The sequence below is a fragment of the Chiloscyllium plagiosum genome, unplaced genomic scaffold (assembly GCF_037043375.1).
Source record: "Chiloscyllium plagiosum isolate Xiang-an unplaced genomic scaffold, Cpla_swu_hap1 HiC_scaffold_53X, whole genome shotgun sequence".
NCBI classification, from domain to species: domain Eukaryota; kingdom Metazoa; phylum Chordata; class Chondrichthyes; order Orectolobiformes; family Hemiscylliidae; genus Chiloscyllium; species Chiloscyllium plagiosum.
This window is the reverse complement of record NW_028270191.1, coordinates 19,500,007-19,526,675: the sequence shown is the minus strand read 5'-3', so window position 1 is coordinate 19,526,675 and position 26,669 is coordinate 19,500,007. Positions and strand designations below refer to the sequence as shown.

The window sequence follows — 26,669 nt, the reverse complement described above, 5'->3', positions numbered from 1 at the left end:
AGACAATGAGTTCCAGATACCCACCACCTTCTTCAGTGCCTTAATTAATAAAGGGAAGTATCACAAAATCAGTCTTAACCATCTTAATCACCTGTCCATATGTTTTCAAGGATCTATGGACCTGAACACCAAGGTCCCTCTGATCCTCTGTTCTTCCCAGGATCCTACTATCCATTGCTTACTCCCTTGCCTTTTTAGTCCTCCCAAAATGCATCACCACCTACCTGTGTTACATCACAGGGTAAACCCCCTGCTTAATTTAAACATGTAACACAAAAGATTTATCTCGTGCAGTAGTCTGTGAAAATTTGAGAGGCCAAGAACTAGTTAAAGTAACAACTTTATTTCTTAAAGTAAACAGAGAATAATTTAACTAACCACTAGTTACAACTCCAACCTCTAACCTATCTTTCACTTTCCCTTCTATAATAGGAGTCCGATAAAACCCCTGATTAAGACTTAACAAAATTTCAAAACCAGCCAGCTGTCCCGAATCATCTCTTTATATCTTCCTCTGTCGTCTTCTTGGGGATTTCTGTTTCACAGCTCACTGATCGATTAAAGGTACCTTTTAAAGATATTTTTCAGGCAGTCTGTACATGCTGGTGGCTTGGCAGTTGTCCCTCAACTGTTCAATTTTTCCCGGTCTTGTAGCCCAAAGCATCGGATTGTTTCATTTGGGTTTTAATATTGTCAATATACTAAATTCAAACTTGATTGGAGATTGGTATTTTGGGGTATAATTTAAACTGGCTGAACTTTAATTTGTTTTGTCATCTCCAGGCAACTCAGCTAATCCAGCTGTTTGACCAAATGTTACATTGTTACTTTATTCAGAACACTTGGTGCTGTATCAGGTAGATCTGTTGGTTTTTAACTCTCAAAGGTACAGTACACCTGTCTGGAAAAAAAAAAATTTCATTGTTCTCTCCATCTAATTAGCCTGTCTATATTGTTCAGTAGTTTAAGGCTTCCTTCTCATGATTTACCACGCCACCCCAATTCTGTCCCTTGGAGTTTTTCCAAATGTTTCCCTACCACTGATATTAGACTTACTGACTTGTAGTCCTCTGGTTTATCCTTACTACTCTTCTTGAATAATGGTACTACATTAGCTGTCCTTCAGTCCTCTGGCACATCTCCTGTGGCCAGAGACCATTTGGAAATGAACATCAGGACCCCTGCAATTCCATCCCTTACCTCCCATAGCAGCCTGGGATACATCTCAGGGATTTAAAGATATTTTAAGCCTGCTAATACCTCCTACCTCCTGATGAAGGGCTTTTGCCTGAAACGTCGATTTTACTGCTCCTCAGATGCTGCCTGAACTGCTGTACTCTTCCAGTACCACTAATCCAGAATCTGGTTTTCAGCATCCGCAGTCATTGTTTTTACCTATACCTCCTACCTCTCTGTTGTAATTTGTTCAAGTATGTCACAGTCCTCCTCCCTGATTTCAATACATGCATCATCCACAGTGAATACAAAAATGACCCATCTTCGACAGACAATCTGTGGTAAAGAATTCCTCAGATTCACTCCCCTCTGAGAGAAGAAATTCATCTGCATCTGTTTTAATTGGGTGTCCACTTTCTCTACAGGTGGGAGGTAATTGTGATAGATCGGTGGGGAGGGTGGAGTGGATAGGTGGGAAGGAAGACGGACAGGTCAAGAGGGCGGTGCCGGTTTGGATCTGGGATGAGGTGGGAGGAAGAGAGATCTGGAAACTGGTAAAGTTATGGTTGAGTGCCATGTGGTTGTAGGGTCCCCAAGGTGGAAGATATGAGGCATTCTTCCTCTCGTTGACGGGTGGCTTTGATTTGGCGGTGTCCTTGGGGGAGTTGAAGTGGTCGGCCACAGGGCAGTGGGGTTGTTTGGTGCAGGTGGACCAGAGCCCTCCACATTCCTGATGAAGGCCTTATGCTGAAACGTCGACTGTCCTGCTCCTCGGATGCTGCCTGACCTGCTGTGGTTTTCCAGCACCACACTTTTTGACTCTGACTCTCCAGCATCCACAGTCTTCACTTTCTCCTTTTGAAATAAACACCAACTTTCCATTTGCCTTTCCTATTATTCACTGAATTTGGGTGCTCGCTTTTTGTGACTAATGCATGAGGAGTGCCAAATTCTTCTGTCCCATAGCTTTCTGCATTCTTTCTCCATTTTGATAATATTCAGCTCCTCTATTCATTCTCCCGAAGTGCATAACCTCACATTTTCCTAGATTAGATTCCATCTACCAAGTTATTGCCCAATCACGTAAACTGTCTATATCCCTCTGTAGACCCTGATGTTAGTGGGTGGCACGGTGGTACAGTGGTTAGCACTGTTGCCTCACAGCGCCAGAGACCCGGGTTCAATTCCCGCCTCAGGCGACTGTGTGGAGTTTGCACGTTCTCCCCGTGTCTGCGTGGGTTTCCTCCGGGTGCTCCGGTTTCCTCCCACAGTCCAAAGATGTGCAGGGCAGGTGAATTAGCCATGCTAAATTGCCCGTAGTGTTAGGTACAGAGGTAAATGTAGGGGTATGGGTGGGTTACACTTCGGTGGGTCAGTGTGAATTTGTTGGGCCGAAGGGCCTGTTTCCACACTGTAATGTAATCTAATCTAATCTAATCCTCACCTTCTGCTTTCCCACCTATTTTTGTCATCCATAAACCTGGCTACAGTACATGCATTTCCTCATCCATGCCATTAATATATGTTGTAAATAATCCCAACACCCCACAAATTATAGGCGATGGAATCTCTAAACTGCATGGCTGTGCACTTGCTTGTCTGTGCAGACACAGTGATTTGGACTTTTGGAAGCTGCTGCCGAACACAGACTGGAGATCTAAGCAGCAGCAGGAAAATTTGGAGGAAACCTAGATTACAGATTGCCGTTCTGAAAAGGTCCCCTCTATACCAAAATGTTCTCCTATTAATTAGCCAGTCCTCTCTCTATGCTAATATATTAGCTTAGACACCATATGCTCTTGGTGGAAGTGGATACTACAGATGCTGGAGATCAGAGTCAAGATTAGAGTGGTTCTGGAAAAGCACAGCAGGTCAGGCAGCATCCGAGGAGCAGGAAAATTGACGTTTCGGGCAAAAGCCCTCCATCATTCCAGATGCTGCCTGATCTGTGCTTTTCCAGCACCACTCGCCTTATGTTCTTGTCTTATTAAGTAACCTAACCTGTGGTACCTTTTTATTAAACATGTTTTGAAAATCTAAATAGAGTACATCTGTTGGTTCCCTTTTTAAACCTATTCTGCTTTTTTACCTCCTTGAAAGAATTCTAATAAATTTGTCAGGCATGACTTTACGTTCATGAAACCATACTCCCCCTTCTTGATTTGTATTATATATTTTGTACTAGCAGAGCATTTATTCCTTTCTAACAGATTCTAGCATTTTCCCAATGACAAGCTAGCTTGCCTCTCATTTTTTGTTTCTTTTTGTCTCCTTCCCTTTTTGAATAAGAATGTCACATTAGCAGTTTCCCAATCCTCTATGACTCATGTAAGAATGTAAGGATGCTTGGAAGTTTGCTGCCAGTGCATTTGCTGTCTTTGTAGCTACTTCCTTTAATATTCCAATTATTTACCTGTTCCTCATCTATCTTCCTGGTGTTTAAGGCATAAAATTATTCTATAATGGATTTAAATCAGGGCGGCACGGTGGCACAGTGGTTAGCACTGCTGCCTCACAGCGCCAGAGACCCGGGTTCAATTCCCGCCTCAGGCGACTGTCTGTGTGGAGTTTGCACGTTCTCCCCGTGTTTGCGTGGGTTTCCTCCGGGTGCTCCGGTTTCCTCCCACAGTCCAAAGATGTGCAGGTCAGGTGAATTGGCCATGCTAAATTGCCCGTAGTGTTAGGTAATGTAGGGGAATGGGTGGGTTACGCTTCGGTGGGTCGGTGTGGACTTGTTGGGTCGAAGGGCCTGTTTCCACACTAAGTAATCTAAAAATGTTTAGCCAAATGGATTTGTTGGAAGCACCAAAAAAGTTTTGTTTTGAAACTTGAGGTTTGGTGGATGTGATATAATGCATACATTTCATGAAGGCACAATCCCTGTTCTGAGTTAGGGGATCTCAGAAGTCGTGTCTATAACGAAACTACTTTGGTATGTATAAAAAGAATTTGTCAAATGTAGCGTGCAGTTGTGATGCCCATTGTTGAATATGTTTCTACACTCTTATTTGAGGATCCATGAATTATGGCTATTTTGGTGAATTGTTGAATGATGTCCATAGAACTCCAAATTGTGTATATACCTTCAGGAAGGGAGAAAAGCTGGGGTAGGGTGGAGAATGTTGCATGGTAGCTTTTAAATGTTTTCAATTTGGCAACTTGGTTTAAATGTGGCACTGAGACTGCCATACTTCCTTGGTATTCTATGTTAAGAGATGTTGTAGTGCAGTGAAATGTGGACGTTTCTAGGCTTGGTGGCATTGGAACACTAGGTAAATATTTAGTTAAAAATCACACAACACCAGGTTATAGTCCAACAGGTTTAATTGGAAGCACCATGTTATAGTCCAACAGGTTTAATTGGAAGCACTAGCTTTCAGAGTGCTGCTCCTTCAGAGGTGGTTGTGGGATAAAGGAGAAGCGCTCTGAAAGCTAGTGCTTCCAATTAAACCTGTTGGACTATAACCTGGTGTTGTGATTTTTAACTTTGTACAACCCAGTCCAATACCGGCATCTCCAAATCATACATAAATATTGTAAATATTGTTTCTCTCTTTTTCTTTACTATCCACTTTACGGTTGAATTATGTTTGCTGTTGGTGATGGAACTACCTTTCGGGAATCTTAATATGGTATCAGCAAACCATTTGACTAGCGTTCAGTGCTAGGGAGTGTTGAATTTGGGTGTATAATATTGGTTTGTGCCGAGTAGTTGGTGGTCTTTGAAGATATGTGATGTTCTCTGCTCCTAATCATTTGTCCTAGTTTTGCACGATCTGTGCACCTGAATTTATAGAAATCTTCTTACCTTCCCAGCCCCCTCATACCATCACCTTCATTGGCCCTGATTCAGTTGGTCTGAGTCAAATTGCCATGAGTTCAAACTCACTTCTGAGATTAGAGAATGCAACCTAGTTCAAAGTTTGTGAAAAGATTTGTAGCTCGGGTGCTCGTTGTTGTGGTTCTGTTCGCCGAGCTGGGAATTTGTGTTGCAGACGTTTCGTCCCCTGTCTAGGTGACATCCTCAGTGCTTGGGAGCCTCCTGTGAAGCGCTTCTGTGATGTTTCCTCCGGCATTTGTAGTGGTTTGAATCTGCCGCTTCCGGTTGTCAGTACCAGCTGTCTGTTGCAGTGGCCGGTATATTGGGTCCAGGTCGATGTGCTTATTGATTGAGTCTGTGGATGAGTGCCATGCCTCTAGGAATTCCCTGGCTGTTCTCTGTTTGGCTTGTCCTATAAAATAATAGTGTTGTCCCAGTCAAATTCATGAATGAACCCTGTAAGATGGTTGACAGTTCCTTTTATATGTTATACCACACTAATTTAACTAAATTGGTATTGGGTCATTGTTAGCAATTTGAAATGGTACTTGAAATATTGCTCAACTGTATAATTCAGTTTTAAAAATATTTTACTTGTGTCTTAGAATTTGTGTCCTCTTTATTGCCTGTAATCTCTGACATTTTCTAACAGGTGTGTCTTTTCATACCCTTGATGTATCCCAATTAAATAATTTTAACAGCAAACTTTTGAGCATATTAAAAATAAATTCTCACACACTTGCCCCAGGTTTAATACATGTGTTCTCACATGCACACTCTCAAAGGTTGGTTTACAGGTAAAGGTAATACAGTTATGGTTAACTCAGTCTCTGGTTTAAGAGCTCCAGTCTCCTGCAAGGCAGGCCTATAGTTTGTTTTTGGGTGGTTTCAATGCCTTCAGTGAGGTTTTTGGAAAGGGAAATGTTATTATTAGGCTGTGAGGTTTCCTGAAGTTGAATTTCCAGAAGGTTGATTCTTAACTTGAAATTGGAATAGGTTGGCATCACCACAACTGTGACTAATTTTAGATTTCAGATTTAAACCCGATACATTCAACATTAAAGAGGAGAAATAGTGATTTTTTTTTTTCCTCCTCAATTGGGTAGTCATCATTACCTGGCATGTTCTACATTATCCAGACCAGGAAGGTCCCATATTCTATGTTGAAACATCGACTTCTCCACCTCCTGATGCTGCCTGGCTTGCTGTGCTCTTCCAGCCTCTTGCCTGTCTACTTTGGATTACAGTATCTGCACTTTTGTTTTAGTCTCTGATCTCTGTTGTTGGCAAATCTTGTTCAAAGTATGTGAACAGTACTTTTGATGAGTGCAGGCATATCGAGACCAGGGAGGAAAAATAATCACCTTGTGTTTTTGCCCCAGATTGCTATCAAGTGACACCTGGAACTTACAGATGTGTTGATGACATCTGAGAAGATTATGATGCTTTGCGGTGAAGAGTACTGCCTTCAGTCAGTAAGATAAGAAGCTGTTTGAGGGCTGCTGGAAGCACAAGTCTGTTGCTCTACTGACTGCATGACCCAGGCTCCTATGTGGAAACATATCCTAATCTGAAGCAAATGATATCAGAAGATCAGGGTGGGTGGTGATAATAAGACCCAAATAAAATGGCCATTGTGGTCAAAGGGGGAGAAAGCCAAATGGAAATGCTGATTAGGTACAATGTTTGTTTTCTTAATATGGAATGGATACTCTCTTTTCACCAAAGAATTTAGGTTTGGATCCTGGACTGGGCATGGGGAAAATCCCAGCAACGTTGTGCAAGTGTGGTAAGGTCCTAGAGTGTTGCTGAACAAAGTGACCTTGGAGTGCAAGTTCACAGCTCCTTGAAAATTGAGTAACAGGTAGATAGGATAGTGAAGAAGGCATTTGGTATGCTTTCCTTTATTGGTCAAAGTATTGAGTACAGGAGTTGGGAGGTCATGTTGTGGCTGTACAGGACATTGGTTAGGCCACTGTTGGAATATTGTGTGCAGTTCTGGTCTCCTCCTATTGGAAAGATGTGAAACTTGAAAGGGTTCAGAAAAGATTTACAAGGATGTTGCCAGGGTTGGAGGATTTGAGCTATAAGGAGCGGCTAGGGCTGTTTTCCCTGGAGCGTCGGAAGCTGAGGGGTGACCTTATAGAGGTTTATAAAATCATGAGGGGCATGGATAGGATAAATAGACAAGGTCTTTTCCCTGGGGTCGGGGAGTCCAGAACTAGAGGGCATAGGTTTAGGGTGAGAGGGGAAAGATATAAAAGAGACCTAAGGGGCAACATTTTTATGCAGAGGGTGGTATGTGTATGGAATGAGTTGCAAGAGGAAGTGGTGGAGGCTGGTACAATTGCAACATTGAAAAGGCATCTGGATGTGTACATGAATAGGAAGAGTTTGGAGGGATATGGGCTGGGTGCTGGCAGGTGGAACTAGATTGTGTTGGGATATCTGGTTGGCATGGACAAGTTGGACTGAAGGGTCTGTTTCCGTGCTGTACCTCTCTGACTCTAAGCAGTTCTTGGAATAAAAGCAGTACTAAGTGCAGTGTGTTGGAAAGATGAAATGTATGTAGAAGTGTTTTTTTAGAAAATGGGCTGGGGATGAAATATAGTAATAAAGGATGTGAATTTTGAAGTTAAAAATCATTTTTGTGTAAAAGATGTACAAGGATATTGCCAGGGTTGGAGGGCTTGAGCTATAGGGAGAGGCTGAATAGGCTGGGGTTGTTTTCCCTGGAGCGTCTGCGGCTGAGGGGTGACCTTATAAAATCATGAGTGTCATGGATAGGGTAAATAGATAAGGTATTTCCCCTGGGGTGAGGGAGTCCAGAACTACAGGGCATAGGTTTAGGGTGAGAGGGGAATGATTTTAAAAGGGACCTAAAGGGCAGCTTTTTCACACAGAGGGTGGTGCGTGTATGGAATGAGCTGCCAGAGGAAGTGGTTGAGGCTGGTATAATTACAACATTTAAAAGGCATCTGAATGGGTTAGGAGAAAGGTGAGGACTGCAAATACTGGAGATCAGGGTCGACAGTGTGGTGTGGCAAAAGCACAGCAGGTTAAGCAGCATCTGAGGAGCAGAAGAATTGACATTTCAGGCATAAGTCCTCCTGATGAAGGGCTTATGCCCGCAATGTCAATTCTCCTGCTCCTTTGGATACTGCCTGATCTGCTGTGCTTTTCTGGCACCACACACACACATCTGAACGGGTACATGAGTAGAAAGGGGTTTAGAGGGATATGGGCCAAATGCTGGGAAATGAGACTAGATTGATTTTAGGATATCTGGTCGGCATGGACGAGTTAAACTGAAGGGTCTGTTTCCGTGCTGTACATCTCTATGACCCTGTACAGACCTCTAATAAAATTGGCTCAAACTAAGTGGTTATAACTATTTCAATCAATCTGTTCAGACATGTTTATGACACCTCTGGAACATGTAGGACTTGTACCCAGACCTTTGAACCCAAGGTAATCACTATACCACAAGAGACTTAGTGTTTCATATTGTTGCTAGATTGCCCTGAGTGCAATTCTCTATTTGCACTTCCTAGTGGAGATTGTGGTGTGTCCATTAGAGGGCAACATAAAAGAGTTTTTACCAACTTAAATGCTGTCTTTATTAAAACAGAATTTAAAGGGTTAGTGTCGGTACAAAAATACAAGGCTGGTCATAAAATCCAAATGCAAACATATTTTAAACAGCCATACCTCTTGATTTATGCTCTGAATTGTCATGACAGCTACTTTTGAAACCCAGGTAAAGTTGAATCTGTTCTAGTTTTGATTTGGAGACGTCTGTGTTGGACTGGGGTGTACAAGGTTAAAAATCACACAGCACCAGGTTATAGTCGAACAGGTTTATTTAGAAGCACTAGCTTTCGGAGCGCTGCTCCTTCATCAGGTGATTGTGGAGAATAAGATTGTAAGACACGGAAATATTAGCAAACTTTGCTAATATTTCCATGTCTTACAACCTTCTTCTCCACAACTGCCTGATGAAGGAACAGCGCTCCAAAAGCTAGTACTTCCAAATAAACCTGTTGGACTATAACCTGTTGTGTGATTTTTAACCTAGTTTTGTTTGGCATTGTTAACATGTACTTACCATTGCTCATCATTTTAATGTAGGTCCTCTGAAATTGATTCTAAAGCTGTTGATCTGTCATGAACAATTGGTAATAAATAGCCATAATTTGATTGCATATTGTATTTCTCTCCTGTTCTGTTTCTGCCATTTTTTTATTCCAGTCCCTTTTTCTGAAGTTTGACTCGATGTTTGTAGAAACCAAGATCATAGGTTTGAGGCTACAAATGTGTATGTCACTGAAATCTCATACGATGGAAAATTTTTAGTATTGCTGTGATAATACCAAGAGAATATTTCACCAAGACAGCTGCTTTATTGGTTTTAATATAATACTAAATTTAAGGCAATTATTAGCTCTTCATTATTTAAATAGAAGTTCTAGAAATTGATTTGGAATTTGTAGAATGAAGTGAAAGTGTGTTATTCTGCCCACCCATCTGTTTTATTGGAAAAATACTGCTTTAAGTCAAATTTGAGTCAAAAAGGAAAATGGAAGATGGAATGCAATATTAACAATTTTTAAAGAGAATTGATATCTACTATATTTTTATTTGAATACAAATAAATGATTTCTCATTAGTGAGTTTGAAGAAATAGCTCTGTAGTTCACTGATACATCTGTAAATATACTATGGGTTGACATGCACTCATCCTGAATACAGTATTGCATGCTGAAGAAATGAAGAGCAATTTGGAATTCTTCCTTCAATTCAAGCTTTTAGTTCATAAAGCTACTTTAAATGGAGTTGAGAGCTGCGTCAGTGCCCCGGGTGGTTGACTGATTCCGAAAGGCTGGCGGTTGGGAAGACCATTTTTAATCCCAGTCTTCCTGCCATAGCTTGGTGTAGCAAATACATAAAATAATTTTAGAAGTGGCACTTTATAACAAAACTAGCATGCCGGTAAAATAATACAAAACACAGCTTAAGGTATTTGTCCAAACAGTCCGCCTTGGTGGATCGGAACTATTCCACATGTAACAGAAGGTCTTTTTCTAGTTCGTGTGCAAGATCCAGAACTGAGCTGTGAGAGATGGGTTGTGGCCAAAAGGACAAACGGTTGCACAGAGAGAAAGCTCCAGTTTATACCAATCTGTTGCAGAATATCTTGGAGTGAGGAGGTCTGCCACATAGCGGGCATACCTCTTCAACTTGTTTATCATGTGAGACTTGAGCAACTTAACAGTAAGCCTGGTCTGTGGCACTACAAATTGAAATTGAGATCATGATTTACCTTTTATCAGTTCTTCCACCATCCTGATTTTGTCTACATCTTGAAGAGGTTCTGTGACTTGGATAGGTATTTTCTGGGAGCCATGTGTGAAAATAGTACGTGTAACCAAGATTTGGTGCTTACAGCAGTGGGTTTGCAAAAAGTCGGTGGTAACTGAAAATTCTACTCTTTCAACTGGTAGAACCATTCAATGAGGTAGAAAGTGTATTCAGCCTGTGGTTAGGAAGGTAACATTACATTCAATGTTTTTATGGTGTGTAGTGCAGTTTGTGAGCTTCTCATCTGCTGTCTACTTTTCGTTCTCTCATTCTCCTAGATGGGATTTGGTTCCAGGGCAAAGTTGGTGGTGGAAATGAGAGGTACAGAATTATCACTGTATTACAATTCTTCCTCCAAACAGCCAAGGAAGTGAATGCTTTAGATAGACTGGTACGGTGGGCCTAATTAAACAAAAAGTAGTAATTTGCTGGTGCCTGGGCACTTTGGTTTCCCAAATATAGGAAAGCAGTGAAATTGAGCTACACCAGATCACTCCAGGAGGAGAGTTAGAAAAGGTTCTAGGCCATTAGTCACCTGACTTTTATGGAGAGCATATGCCTACTGTAGTCATATCAGACATACTCTTAATTGATGCAGTGTGAGTTGGAAGCTCTTAAATAGAATAATGGTCTTCTGCATTTAATGGTCATTTGCCTGTCTGGAAAGTATTGTGAAGCGCTGAATTACATTTGAATTTTGATACTTTTTTTTTCAAGCTTCAGAAACAGGAAAAATTATAGCTAGGTTTTTTGTTTACAACCAGTATATTGTGATGCTGTTGGAAATGGTGTGGATAGTTATACTAACTTATCCAGCTTCAGGGACTATGCTTCGGGTCAGATGTCAAAGTCATGGAAAGGCAAAATCCATAAACAGATGTACAAGGCCTTCACGAGAAGAATATGAAGAGTGCTGCTCACAGTCTTCACAATTCAAGATTTTGGTAAGGTAACTAAACAATATTTAATTCTCCTAGTTAATGCATTTATAAAGGATGTTATTTTAATATTGTGGGGACAAAGCAAAATAACCACTTTATGGTGCAGATCCTTAGAAGATGGAATACTGTATCTATCACAAATAGTAGTGAAGATGTGGAGGTGCCAGTGTTGGATTGAGGTGGACAAAGTTAAAAATCATCATACAACATTAGGTTTCTAGTCCAATAGGTTTATTTTTTTGACTTCCACACTACTGCCTAACTGCAGTAATGCTTCTATTTTCCCCAGCACCCATGGTGTGTGTGCAGATGTGAGACATAGTGAAAGACAACAGGTGTACAAATTCTTATTCAAATCAGGAAGAACAGAAACACCAGGGTGGCCAGTGACAAGCAGTGCCCTTCTCAGAGGGCAACGATGCGAGATCAATCCAATAGGTTTATTTAGAAGTACAAGCTTTTGGGGTATTGCTCGATTGTTAGGTAGCTACCTGATGAAGGAGCAGCACTCTGAAAGCTTGTACTCCCAAATAAATCTGTTGGTCTATAACATGGTGTGTGATTTTGAACGAACAGTAGTGGTAGTGAAATGGGATTGATAGTTTTTCTTACAATGTATGTCTTTTTTTTTAAGGGTACGGGAAGAAAGGACTACTGCGTTCTTTAAGAGGGTTAGTACTGGCCTAATTTACCAAACTGCTTCCTTGTGTGTCGTAAAATTATATCAAACAAGATTAACACTGGCCAAAGTGCAGGAAAACGGTAGGTACTTGTGGAACCGTTTTAAGTACCACGGAGACACCAACTTCAGGAGATTAGCAAAGGATAAAATGCGAAAGGGACAGGTGCAGGAGGACAGTTTATAATAGTTTGATACTCTGTATTTACGCCTTTTTATAACTACAAATGCAATTCCTGCCATCTCTTCCCCGCCCCGCCCTCCTTTGTTGATGTCTCTGATAAAATGTAGCTGCAAGCAAACATCAGATTACAGTCTGATAGCAAAACATGGAATCGTCCAGCACATTCCACACTTGGGGGAGGAGTCTATGTTTTAACAATGTTTTTCACCAAAAATGCTTTCTGCTTCTGTCTTTCTTTAGTAAGTAATATTAACCATTACAAGTAAGCCCAAACTCCAGATTTTCTATCTCTAAACCCATGTTCCGACTGAAACGGGAAATTTTAAACTCTGCGGATTACTACACGTTCAAACGCTGCTGCGAATCGCAGCCTGCTCTCCGCCCAAAAAGAATATCTCTCCGCCAAGCCGATATTTATTTATTTTTAAAATCTCAAATTAATGTTCAAAAATAGAATATGAACAGAATAGCCAAAGGTGCTCAACATTTGCAACTTCGGATCAAACCCCGGAAGAAGAAGACAGTCGTGTGCGAGGGATTATTTTCCTTTCTCAGGGTTTCCAAGATGGCCGTTCGCTTCAAGTATTTCTGTTTCCCGACAGGGATTTTATAGATTTTTTTAAAAAAATAAAATTACGTTAGAAATTAAGCCCCCACTCCTCGGAGAAAAAAATCACGACGATTCCCAATAAACTCACCAAATTATAAAGTGGAGCAAGCGACGATGGAATGAAAGTGAGTGAATTTACAGTTAACTGCATAGAAGCTTTATTTTAAATTGTTTCTTTAAAAAGGTGCAAAGAAGGAAGTGAATCGAAAGGTTTAAGTTATTAATGTTATCGAGGTTTAAATAAAAGCACAGAAAAATATTGGACGGAGTAAAAACTCTAGTGTATGTAAGATGTGTGCAAATAAATCATTTTGTCTTCCGGCTCGGCTTTGCAACCGGTTGGGAGCTGGCCTGTTGTCAGGGGCTATCAGATAATCCGTTAATTTAAAATTTATAAACCCATCTCTAGGAGTTAGCTGTTTTAGCAGACATGATGGAAAACATGCTCGACCGTTTTTGGGGTGCGATTTAGCTCTTGAAACATTAGTTCCTTTTAGAGGTGAGTGTGCGCTCGGGGGATTGAGTTCCTTGTGCAAATCATGGTAGACTGGGACATAAAGGGGGAAATTATTAGATTTAAACACACCTTGTTTGTTCTTTAGATTAGAAATCGTTTAAATCCTGGCTGAGAAGATATCTCATTTTATTTACCCCTGCCCTTTTGCATGCTTTGCGGTTGGCTTCAATGGGACGGTTGTTTTTAAAAAATTAAAAATCCAGTTGTCGCATCGCGATACCTAAAATGTGGGTGAACATTTGGGTCATTCTTCCGCAAGTTAAGGGACTTTTATTCCCACTCTCTTTGCTGTATTTGATACGTCTTCAACCATGTTTTAGAATCTTCATGGGCAAGTTAATGTATAAAACAATATTTAATAGACTATGATGCCTTGACATTAATACGAGTCAGTAAAAAAACTAAACTATTAGCATTATCGCTTTGGTAAAATATCTGGATGATGACAAGTGCATTTAATAGCATTTGACTTAATTCGGGCCGAAAAGCTTAAGCTCTTGTTAAAATATTTTATTTTTTTAAAAATCCCAATTTTTTTTGCGCAGCACGATCAGATTTTGAAAAGTGGATTACTATGGCACTTGCATTCTGAGTGTGTTTGCCTCGTATCTAATGTAAATAATTCCTTGCTATACTGTGGGTTTATTGAGAAGATTTGATCTGCTTTGGGCGACCTTCCGTTGGCGGAGAAAGAAAAATAACTGGTAAATCGGTTGAAAGGTTGTGATTTGTGAAAGTCCTGAAAGTTTGTAGTTGAGTATTTTGTTTGCAAGTCGGAAGTGGGGGTGGGGGTGTGTCTTCTTGGCCCTGGTCTTCGAGGCGCTACGTGGTTCACAACTGGAGGCGAACAAAAGGTTCGCTTGAGCACTGTAATTGAAGCCTTTCGGATAATCATGAAAAATGTCGTTTTAAACTGTTTATTTCAGAAGATTTCATTTCACACGATTCCAGAATCACAATCAAGTAAGCCCACAGGCTCAGTACATCTATTTTCGTCCAAAACTAGGAACTGTATTTGAATAAAAGAGCTAGGTTTATTAAATCACTAACGGGCTCAATTTAATTAAAACATACACCGCCCCATTCCCTGACCTACATAAACTGAGGGATTGTATAGAAAATCACTTCATTTAACAATCAAAACAAAGTGAATTCCCGCGAGATTTTTCTTTTATTAGATTCTGGATTGTAGACACATGCCTAACTGCTTTTAAGAAATTAATGGTCAAGACCATTTTAAATTTAGAAATATCAAGCTTATGAAACTGGAGAGCTAATAATGTGAAAGCACTTGGCATTTATGAGAATTTCTTATTTTATTGAAGTCCAACATTTTGAAAAAAAGTACATATACTAATACCACTAACCCATTGTTTAAATCACTCGGATAAAGTAGTTTAATTGAATATGCTGTGACAAATGGACTTGCAAGAAAATCAACACCAAAAGTATGATGTGAAGAACCCTGTTGTAGGTTTAAGGTATAGAAATGGGTTATCTATTAACTCCATTCAATAGCTCAAAATTGCTATTGGTTTCTGACTCCCTCTCCCCTATCTTGAAATAGAATATTTTCTGTCATATATCATAACTTTAAATTGAATTTCTCCTGGTGTTACCAGCACTATGCAAGTGCAGCTTGCTGCCTGCTGCATAATGCTAAGAAAAATACAAAATGTATTTTCAATAGCACTTAATTGTGTGTGGATAATGAATGGTATGAAGTTAAAAGCTATCACCCTGATTAACAGAAGTTATGCTATTGTTCATAAACAACTTTGAGATGTACTTTTGGGCTTTATTAACTTTGAATTGTACTCTAGTAATTCACAATATTATTTAGGAGGTTTTATATCAGCACTTGTGATTGCAGATCTTGAGAGTAGATGTCATTTTGCTGGCTCCCTGCATTTGCATTCATACAGTGGACTTTCTATTCTCAAATGTAGAATCGTGGACCCATATATTTGGGGGCGGATAACTTTTTTTCTGGATAAGGGAGCTGGTGCATGTATCTCCAATGTTAAAAGCATCTCATTAATCTGGTGGGACAAATGTCAATGTGTTAAGAACCCTGAGATAAAGACTTATTTTTTAACATCATAAACATTTTACATATTGTAAGTGTGTGCTTTCTCTTTTTTTAAGATGTTACCTGAGGGGAATCTTGAGGCATGCCCTCCCCTTCCCTGTCCAGAGAAAGTTCTCTCCTCTCGAGAATATATAAATTTATACTAGAATATGGTTTTGTCAATAACAACAGCCCTCATGTTACCTTGCATAAATTACTTGTCTTTATGTGCATCCAAGTACTGCAGACTATTTGATTATGGCTGAGCTGAATACTATTCTTATCTGATATTCACTGGCCCTTTGGAGTGCTTCTAGTGTAATCATGGATGAAAACTGAAATCATTGTTGAGGGAACCTAGGACCCTTTCTATTCTAGATCACTTAGTGCTGCAATGCTTGTTGCATTTATCCCATTGTCTGAGAGTTGTAGAGACGAACAGCTTGGAAACAGACCCTTTGTTCCAAATTGTCCATGCTGACCAGATATCCTAAATTAAGTGAGCCCCATTTGCCAGCGTCTGGCCCATATCCTTCCTATTCATATACCCATCCCGATGCCTTTTTAAATGTTGTTGTAATTGTACCACTTCCTGGAGCAGTTCAATTCATACACGCACCACCTTCTGCGTGACAAAGTTGCCCTTGTGTCCCTTTTAAATCTTTCCCCTCTCACCTTAAACCTATGCCATCTAGTTTTGGACTCACCCACCCTGGAAAAAAAGTCCTTGTCTGTTCACAATATGCATGCCTTTCATGATTTTATAAACCTCTAAAGGGTCACTCCTTGGCCTCCGCTCAGGGGTAAATAGCCCCAGCCTGTTCAGCCTCTCCTAATAGCTCAAACCCTCCAACTCTGGTAACATCTTTGTAAATCTTTTCTGAACCCTTTCAAGTTTCACAATGTATTTACAAGGAAGACCAGAACTGAATTCAGCATTCCAAAAGTGGCCTAACCAATGTCTTACACAGCTGCAACATGATCTCCCAACTCCTATACCCAGTGCACTGACCAATACAGGCAAGCGTACCAAACACCATCTTCACTAATCTGTCTACCTGGGACTTGACTTTCAAGGAACTATGAACCTACATTCTCTTTGTTCAGCAATACTTCACAGGACCTAACCATTAAGTGTATAAGTCCTGCCTTGATTAGCTTTACCAAAATGTAGCACCTCACATTTATCTAATTAAACTCCATCTGCCACTCATCGGCCCTTGGCCCATTTGATTAAAGTCCCATTGTACTCTGAGGTAACCTTCTTGGCTGTCTACTGCACCACCAATTTTAGTGTCATCTGCAAACTTGATAACCACGCCTCTTATATTCATGTCCAAATAATTTAGGTAAATGATGAAAAGCAGTGGACCCAGCACTGATCCTTGTGACACAGCACTGGTCACAGGTTTCTAGTCTGGAAAGTAACCCTCCACCACCCTCTGACTTCTACCTTATAGCCAAGTTCGTATCCAAATGGCTAGTTCTCCCTGTACTTAAAGTAATTATAGGGGCCTAGTTCTGCAAAGGGAGTAGGTAGGCTTGCAAAGCAAAAAGGAGGTGGTAGCATTGCAGGTCATTTACATAAATATGGCTGAAAATTAAGGTCAAAAGAGGGGGAAGATTGGTTTTAAAAAATCATCAAATGCATATGATATTCAGAACAAAATAAATGAAGCAAAAGCACAATTATAAGACATACGAGCAAAAGTAGGCCATTCAGTCCATCCAGTCTGTTCCACCATTCAATGAGATCATGGCAGATCTGATCATCCTCAACTCTACTTTCCTACCTTTTCTCCATAACCCTGATTCTCTTCCTGAGTTAAAAATCTGTCTACATCCGCCTTGAAAATGTTTAATGGCCCAGCTTTAACTGTCCTCTGCGGTAAAGGAATTCCCAGATTCCCTACTCTCCGAAGAAATTCTTCCTCATCTCGGTCATAAATGTGCAACCCCTTATTCTGAGATGATGCCCTCTGATCCTAGACTGTCCTACAAGGAAAAACAACCTTTCCATGTCACATCCTTGAAAAATTGTGTATATTTCAATAAGGTCACCTCTCATTCTTCCCTATTCCAACAAGTACAAGCCCAATCTATACAACCTCTCCTCATAAGACAGTTCCTCCATACTTGCTATCAGCCTAATGAACCTTGTCTGGTTCAATGCCAGTATATCTTTCCTTAGATAAAGGGCCTAAACCTGTTCACAGTATTCCAGCTGTGGCCTGACAAGTGTCTTGTATAGTTTTAGCAAAACCTCTTTACTTTTATGTTTCATTCTCTTTGAATGAAAGGCTAACATTCATTTTGCCTTAAACAAAAAAATGAAATTGCTGGATTCTAGCTTTCACTGCTTTCAAAATTTATTTCAAGTTTTTTTCTACTCCTTTTTCTTCCCATCTCTTTATTACTGAAGTTATTGCTTTTGTGCTGAGCTATGAGTGCTGATGACCCTCTGCTGTGTAAGCCAAGGAAGTTTTTATTCGTATGACCGTAACGTAAGTATTGATGGACTTGTCTATGTCAAAAAACACCATAATTGAACAAGGTTTTGTCCTTGTCCATTGTCCCCACACACAGATTTCATGTAATCATTACTGTTTTGCTATCTCAATCAAGAACATGTGATTTATTTTTCTCTTTTCTCCATGCTACATGTGCTGAAGCCAATTTGTAGTTATGTGCTAAACGGAGTTAATCAGAAACTAGGTTTTAAACATGGAATGTTCTTGATTTATATGGTTCACCTAACTACAAGCTCACTCGTGGGAGCCTTTTATTGGTTAATTCATACAGATACACATAGATTGCAATTTTAAAATGTTAAGGGCATTATATTATTGTCAAAGGCTTGCAATTTGGAACTTCCCTTAAAGTGATCAGCCTGAGGCTATCATCAATGACAGCGGACAATAGAATGAAAATAATCTTGACCCATTCCTTTTGGCTCAGTTGCTACAGGCAGTGCATCACCAGGTATACAGGGTAGAGTGGTTCCAGGTGGTCAAATACTTCCAAACCTTATCCTTGTGGTGTTATCCTTTATGGCCTTTTCCTATTTTGTTTTCTGTTACCTACTCCAGCCTGACAACCCTCAGAACTCTGCATATTACACTTCATGTGCCATGCATTTGCCCACTCACTGAACTTGTGCAAATCATACTGAAGCATCTCTGCATCTTCCTTACAGTTCACCCTCCCACCCAGTTCTGTGTTGTCTGCAAACTGGGAAATATTACATGGGTGCTTGTATTTTGACTGGATGGCCATTTTTTTGTGAATGTTAGTAGGCTACTAGATTACAGGAGATGTTTGAGCTAAGTCATATTCAAACACATGATTTCCGAGAGACAGCTGAGCATCATTTAGGAGCGGGAGCCATGGTTGAATTTTCTTCCTTTTTATCACAGTGATATTGATACAATTGTTTGACAGCTGCCATCATCTTGCTGAGAACAAGTAACAGTGTAAAACTTCAATTGAATTTGGGACTTCCTTTATCTCTTTATGGCACAGACTATTAACAGGCAATATATTACAGAAATGTTTTTTGTGTGATGTTAATGTGTTGGTTTGGTGCCAATTTCATGTGAGGCACAATTTCAATAATGCCCTGCTTTGTAAAAATAAGTGGGAGCTGACTGTCAAAAAGTAAAATTTTGTTTTCACAAGAAATAGTCCAGTTGAATACAAGGTCATTGTAACCCATCTACAGAGGTGGCTACAGGCCAATGGGAAGAATGAGTGTGATACGGCAGGTTGACTTCACATTTTAGTACTGAAGTGACAGGGGCACAACTAACATTTTTCGAGAGTGCAACTTGATTGCCACGTTTTTTAAAAAAAAATATGTTCTGACAGCATTGAACTTAAGGTGAGGATGTTCTAATTCAGGTATGAATAATTTCAGCATAAAGTAATACCCCATCAACTTTCTAATCAAACATTAAGCAAATGTCTGTGATGTTGTAGGAGCTGTTATTGAACTCCCATTTGTTTGCAATTTTCTGTTTTCTACTAAAATACTTACTCTGCCACCTAAATTGGTATTGTCAACAAATTGATAAATATAATGAAAAGATGAAACCCTGGTGTAGTTCCCTGGGAGATATCACTTTTTTTTTCTCACCCTGTAAATTGAAGCATATATATCCATTATTCCCTTCGTTTGCCTTGGATTCCATGTCCTTTCACTTTTTTTGCTAACAGTCCTTTGAATGGAATTTCATCAGATGCCTTCTGGAGGTTCTTATAAATAACATCTGTAACACTCCCTTATTTATCTCACTAGTAACCTGCTCAAAGAAGTTAAACTGTTAGTTTGACACAACTTGTCCTTAAATCTATGCTTGCTCTCTCTGATCAATTTACGTATGCTGAAGTACTGTCAGTCAGTCTGTTTTTAATTACAGATTCTATTAACCTTTTTAAGCGATATTGTGATTCCAGGTGGAAGGGGAAGATTAAAAAGATGGATGCCTACAATGTGGGAAAATGCAATAAAAGAACACCAGTAAGCTAATAAATATTTTCTGGTTTTAATCTATAGCTGGGAAGAAGCATTTTATGATGAATGTACTTTAGGCACTGCTTTTACTACCTAATGTGGTTCTAATCTGTACTGACAAGATCTAAAGTTCATTTTCTGGTCAGTGCCAATGTAGTGGGTCTCAGTTGGGCAAGCAATCTGAGGTATTAAATAGGCCTGTGAACTGTGAGGGAGGACTAATAACTTGTGGTTGATTCTCAAATGGAAAAGCACTAGATTTGCATTGGCAAATATCTAATAATGGCAAGATTGGGTTTGTTTGTGATGAATAGTTGAATAGCCTATCAGCAGTCACTATTCAACAAAACACAAAATTGCTTTCATATAACATCTTTTAAAACCCTCTGAGGTGCTTTGCAGAAGTATAATCCAATTTAAAATTTTACACTGAGACAATGCAGATGATGTGTGAGGGCTGACCGGGAGCCATGCATACGATGATGGGGGCAAAAGATGTGGGGATGTACAGCAGTCAGAGCTAGAGGAATGCAGAGTTTTACAAGGGTTGAAGGGCAAGAGGAATCATAGAATCTCTACACTACGGAAAGAAGCCATTTGACCCAATGACTCTGCGTTGACCTTCTGAAGAGCATCCCACTCCAACCAAGCCCCACCCTATTCCCACAACCCCATATATACCGTGGCTAATCCATTGAGCCTTAACATCTTTGGAAATTAAAGGTTAGGAGTAGTGAGGCCATAAACAGAATTTAAACATCAGGATGAGCATTTTGAATTTGGGGAGTTGGGGTTTAGAAGCCAATATAGGTCATAATTCATCATTTCAGTGCTATTCTGAGTGGAGATATGGTGTTGTGGAAGGATGGATGCTGATTTGGATGGTGACAACAAGTTGAAGGACTTCGGAAAGGAACAGGCATTTGGCGATGGAACAGTAATTTGCAAGAAGAGGTGGGTGGAGAATGGATTTCTAAAGTGGAGTTAATGATAGAAGGGAGGAAATGGTATTTGAGGAGAATCAAACATTAGTTTGTCCATGGATCAAATTCAGGAAGGCTATATCCCAATGAGAATCTGCATTTGGGTGATGAGAGAAAATTAAGGTAGTGAAAAAAACTTATGTTCATTTTCTCCTTTTAAAAGACTGAGAAAAAGATTGTACGTAGCAAGCAGGTGTATGTGTGAATGTTCACAGTACCTATTTAAATTTAGAGCTGAATTAGCAGTCAGTTAACAAAACTATTGTGAGCATTTGGAAAACAGTGGTGGCTTGTCCATTCTTCCTCCTGATTTTGTGAAGCTGCCACGTAGGGTAGTTAATGAATTCAGTACATGGTTAGTTATATTGTTTTATGGTCATCAGTCTCCCCAAAATAAATAGATTGGTTTCATGTCATGGTGAGATTTCTCCAAATGTAACCAGTTTGGTAAATGACACCTAAGTGACCAGTCTGGTCTCTTGATTATAGTGAATCGTATATAAATAAATCAATCTGATCTGCATCTCCTGATAATGAGGGTGACTAACCAACATTCAATGAGCGCAGACAGATCATGATTTTATTTTTAATGAACTGTTAACACTGGCAAGAAAGATTGTATTATTTGTCAGAGGCAGTATGAACCTGCCAGAAGATAGAATCCTAGAGCTGTACAGCGTGAAGAAAGACCCTTTGGTCCAACTCGTCCATGCTGACCAGATATCCTAAGTAAATCTAGTCACATTTGCCAACATTTGGCCCATGTCACTCTGAAACCCTTCCTATTCATATACCCATCCAGATGTCTTTTAAATGTTGGAATTATCATGAAAGTGGTCGTGTTGGCAGAGCTAATGAAGCTTAGGGTAGATAAGTCTCCTGGCCCTGATGGAATGGATCCCAGGGTTCTAAAAGAGATGACGGGCGAAATAGCAAATTCACTTGTAGTAACTTTCCAAAATTCAGTGGACTCTGGGACAGTTCCAGCAAATTGGAAAACAGCAAATGTGACACCACTGTTTAAAAAAGGAGGTAGACAAAAGATGGGGAATTATAGACTGGTTAGCTTAAATTCTGTAGTGGGGAAAATGCTTGAATCTATTATCAAGGAAGAAATAGCAAGGCATCTAGATAGAAATTATCTAGTTAGGCAGATGCAGCATGGGTTCATGAAGGACAGATCATGTTTAACTGGAATTCTATGAAGACATTACAAGCACAGTGGACAACAGGAACCCAGTAGATGTGGTGTATCTATATTTCCAAAAGCCATTCAACAAGGTGCCACACAAAAGGCTGATGCATAAGATAAAGATGCAAGGCGTTATGAGTTATGTATTAGCATGGATAGAGGATTGGTTAATTAACAGGCAGCAAAGAGTGGGGATAAATATGTGCTTTTCTGGTTGGCAGTCAGTGAGTAGTGGTGTGCCTCAGGGATCAGTGTTGCGACTGCAATTATTTACAATTTACATAGATGATTTGGAGTTGGGGGACTACATGTAGTGTGTCAAAATTTGTGGATGAAATTAGGATGAGTGGTAGAGCAAGGTGTGCAAAGGACTGTGAAAGTGTGTTGCTGGAAAAGCGCAGCAGGTCAGGCAGCATCCAGGGAACAGGAGAATCGACGTTTCGGGCATAAGCCCTTCTTCAGGAATGAGGAAAGTTTGTCCAGCAGGCTAGAATAAAAGGTAGGGAGGAGGGACTTGGGGGAGGGGCGTCGGAAATGCGATAGGTGGAAAGAGGCCAAGGTGAGGGTGATAGGTCAGACTGGGGTGGGGGGGGGGGGGGGGGGAAGACGTCAGGAAGAAGATTGCAGGTTAGGAAGGCGGTGCTGAGTTCGATGGATTTGACTGAGACAAGGTGGGGGGGAGGGGAAATGAGGAAACTGGTGAAATCCGAGTTCATCCCTTGTGGTTGGAGGGTTCCTCGGCGGAAGATGAGGCGCTCTTCCTCCAACCGTCGTTGGAGGACCACAACAACACGACGGTTGGAGGAAGAGCGCCTCATTAGAATTTAGAAGCCCTGAGGGGAGGATCTTTTAGAAACATGTAAAATTATGAAGGGAGTAGATAGAAGTAGAGAGAATGTTTTCACGGGTGAAACTAGGACAAGAGGGCATAGCCTGAAAGTTAGGAGGAGCAGATTTAGGACTGAATTGAGAAGGAACTTCTTCACCCAGACAGGTTGTGAATCTAAACAATTCCCTGTGGGAATTGTGAAGTGGTTGCGGCTTCCTCAGGAAAGGCTTTCAAAGCTCAGATAGATAATTTTTTGAACAGTGAAGGAATTAAGGGTTGTAGTGAGAGGATAAGTAAGTGCACCCGAGTCCACGAAAAGATCAGCCATGATCTTAATGAATGGTGGAGCAGGCTTGAACTGCTAGATGGCCTACTCCTGCTCCTAGTTTTATGTTCTTATGTTCTTTCTTCTTCCTTCTTCTGGCAGCTCATTCCATACATGCATAACCCTCTGCATGAGAAAGTTGCCCCTCGGGTCCCTTTAAAATCCCTTTCCCCGCTCGCCTTTAGTTTTAGACTCCCCAACCTGGGGAACAGTCCTTATCTATTTACCCTATTCATGCCCCTCATGATTTTGTAAACCTCTACAGGGTCACCCCTAAGCCTCTGATGCTCCATGGAAAATAGCCCCAGCCTGTTCAGCCTCTCCCTATAGCTCAAACCTTCCAACCCTGGCAACATCCTTGTAAATTTTTTCTGAACCCTTTCAAGTTTCACAACATCCTTCCTATAGCAGGGAGACCAGAATTGCACACAGTATTTCAAAAGTTACCTAACCAATTTTCTGTACAGCAGCAACATGACCTGCCAACTCCTATGCTCAGTGCACTGACCTATAAAGGCAAGCATACCAAACACCACCTTTGCTATCTACCTGCGACTCCACTTTCAAGGATCTATGAACCTGTACTCCAAAACGCTCCCCAGGCTCTATTCTCTCCCTATTTACCCCTTTTGTTTTTTAATGTATTTATAAAATCCCTTTGGACTCTCCTTAACTCGAACTGTATATGCCAAAGCTATCTCATGACCCCTTCTTGCCCTCCAGATTTCCTTTTTCAGTGTACTCCTCCTGCCTTTATAGGCTTATAGGGATTCACTCGATCTCTGCTGTCTAAACCTGGCGTATGCCTCCTTCTTTTCCTTGACCAAAATCTCAATTTCTCCAGTCATAGAGATGTACAGCACGGAAACAGACTCTTCAGTCCAACCCATCCATGCCGACCAGATATCTCAACCCAATCTAGTCCCACCTGCCAGCATCCGGCCCATATCCCTCCAAACCCTTCCTATTCATATTTAAGAGGCATTTGGATGGGTATGTTGCAATTGTACCAGCCTCCACCACTTCCTCTGGCAGCTCATTCCATACACGCACCACCCTCTGTGTGGAAAAGTTGCCCCTTAGGCCTTTTTAAAAATATCTTTCCCCTCTCACCCTAAACCTATGCCGTCTCGTTCTGGACTCCCCGATCCCAGGGAAAAGACTTTGCCGATTTAGCCGATCCATGCCCCTCTACAAGGTCACCCCTCAGCTTCTGCGCTCCAGGGAAAACAGGCCCAGCCTGTTCAGCCTCTCCCTATAGCTCAAATCCTCCAACTCTGGCAACATCCTTGTAAATCTTTTCTGAACCCTTTCAAGTTTCACAACATCTTTCCGATGGGAAGGAGACCAGAATTGCGTGCAATATTCCAACAGTGGCCTAACCAATGTCCTGTACAGCCGCAACATGACCTCCCAACTCTGTACTCAGTCCTCTGACCAATAAATGAAAGTGTACCAAACGCCGCCTTAACTATCCTATCTACCTGTGACTCCATTTTCAAGATTCTGTGAACCTGCACTCCAAGGTCTCTTTGTTCAGCAACACTCTCTAGGACCTTACCATTAAGTGTATAAGTCCTGCTAAGATTTGCTTTCCCAAAATACAGCACCTCTCATTTATCTGAATTAAACTCCATCTGCCACTTCTCAGCCCATTGGCCCATCTGGTCCAGATCCTGTTGTAATCTGAGGTAACCCTCTTCGCTGTCCACTACACCTCCAATTTTGGTGTCATCTGCAAACTTACTAACTGTACCTCTTATGCTTGCATCCAAATCATTTATGTAAATGACAAAAAGTAGAGGACCCAGCACTGATCCTTGTGGCACTCCACTGTTCACAGGCCTCCAGTCTGAAAAACAACCCTCCTCCACCACCCTCTGTCTTCTACCTTTGAGCCAGTTCTGTATCCAAATGGCTAGTTCTCCCTGTATTCCATGAGATCTAACCTTGCTAATCAGTCTCCCATGTGAAACCTTGTCGAACGCCTTACTGAAGTCCATATAGATCACATCTACCAGTCTACACTCATCAATCCTCTTTGTTACTTCATCAGAAAACTCAATCAAATTTGTGAGACATGATTTCCCACGCACAAAGCCATGTTGACTATCCCTAACCAGTCCTTGCCTTTCCAAATACATGTACATCCTGACCCTCAGGATTCCCTCCAACAACTTGCCCACCACTGAGGTCAGGCTCACTGGTCTATAGTTCCCTAGCTTGTTTTTACCACCCTTCTTAAACAGTGGCACCATGTTTGCCAACCTCCAGTCTTCTGGCACCTCACCTGTGACTATCGGTGATACAAATGTCTCACAAGAGGCCCAGCAATCACTTCTCTAGCTTCCCATAGAGTTCTTGGGTACACCTGATCAGGTCCTGGGGATTTATCCACTTTTAACCGTTTCAAGACATCCAGCACTTGCTCCTCTGTAATCTGGACATTTTGCAAGATGTCACCATCTATTTCCCTACGGTCTATATCTTCCATATCCTTTTCCACAGTAAATACTGATGCAAAATATTCATTTAGTATCTTCCCCCATTTCCTGCGGCTCCACATAAAGGCCGCCTTGCTGATCTTTGAGGTGCCCTATTCTCTCCCTAGTTACCCTTTTGTCCTTAATATATTTGTAAAAACCCTTTAGATTCTCCTTAATTCTCTTTGCCAAAGCTATCTCATATCCCTTTTTTGCCCTCCTGATTTCCCTCTTAAGTATACGCCTACTGCCTTTATACTCTAACAAATTCCTCTGCATCCAAGCCCTCAACACTGTGGCAGTCCTAGTCTATGTTAGAAAGTTAAATTCCTCTACCATAACCAGCATATTATTTTGACAGATAATTGAGATCTCCTTACAAATTTGTTTCTCAATTTCCCATTGACCTGTTTGGGGTGGGGGGGGGCATCTATAGTACAATCCCAATAAGGTGATCAGCCCTTTCCTATTTCTCAGTTCCACCCAAATAACTTCCCTGGACATATTCCCAGGAATGTCCTCCCTGAATACAGCTGAAATGTTATCCCTAATCAAAAACACCATTCTCCCTCCTCTCTTGCCCCCCTTTCGACAGCATTGATACCCTGGAACATTAAGCAGCCAGTTGTGTCTGTCCCTGAGCAATGTCTCTGTAATCGTTATGATATCCCAGTCACAAGTTCCCAATCATGCCCTGCGTTTACTTGCCTTACCTCGTAGGCCTCTTGCATTGAAATAAATGCAGTTTAAATTATCAGTCCTACCTTTGTTGTCTGCTTTGTTCCTGCTTGCCCTGACTGTTTGACTCACTTCTTTTCTCAATTGTGCCAGTCTCGGACAGATCTCATACGTCGCTGTTTCCCCCACCCCCAAACAAATCCTCTTGTCGTCCCATTCCCCCCTCATTCAAACAAAACTCTTCGAGACACAGTGTAGTTTTATCTCCTTCATCTTTATTCCGGGCCCCGGAGGGAGTGCGAACGAT

At 40.9% G+C, this 26,669-nt stretch overlaps 1 protein-coding gene across 6 annotated transcripts in view; it reads left to right on the top strand.

The window, feature by feature from the left end:
* Positions 1-12,556: 12,556 nt before the first annotated feature.
* Positions 12,557-26,669, top strand: part of kmt2d (lysine (K)-specific methyltransferase 2D) — a 244,793-nt gene continuing 230,680 nt past the window's right edge. For all 6 annotated transcript variants that reach the window (XM_087985601.1, XM_043681829.2, XM_087985602.1 and 3 more), the window contains exon 1: positions 12,557-12,896. The gene's annotated coding sequence lies outside the window, so the exon portion shown is untranslated. The remainder of the gene's footprint in view (positions 12,897-26,669) is intronic.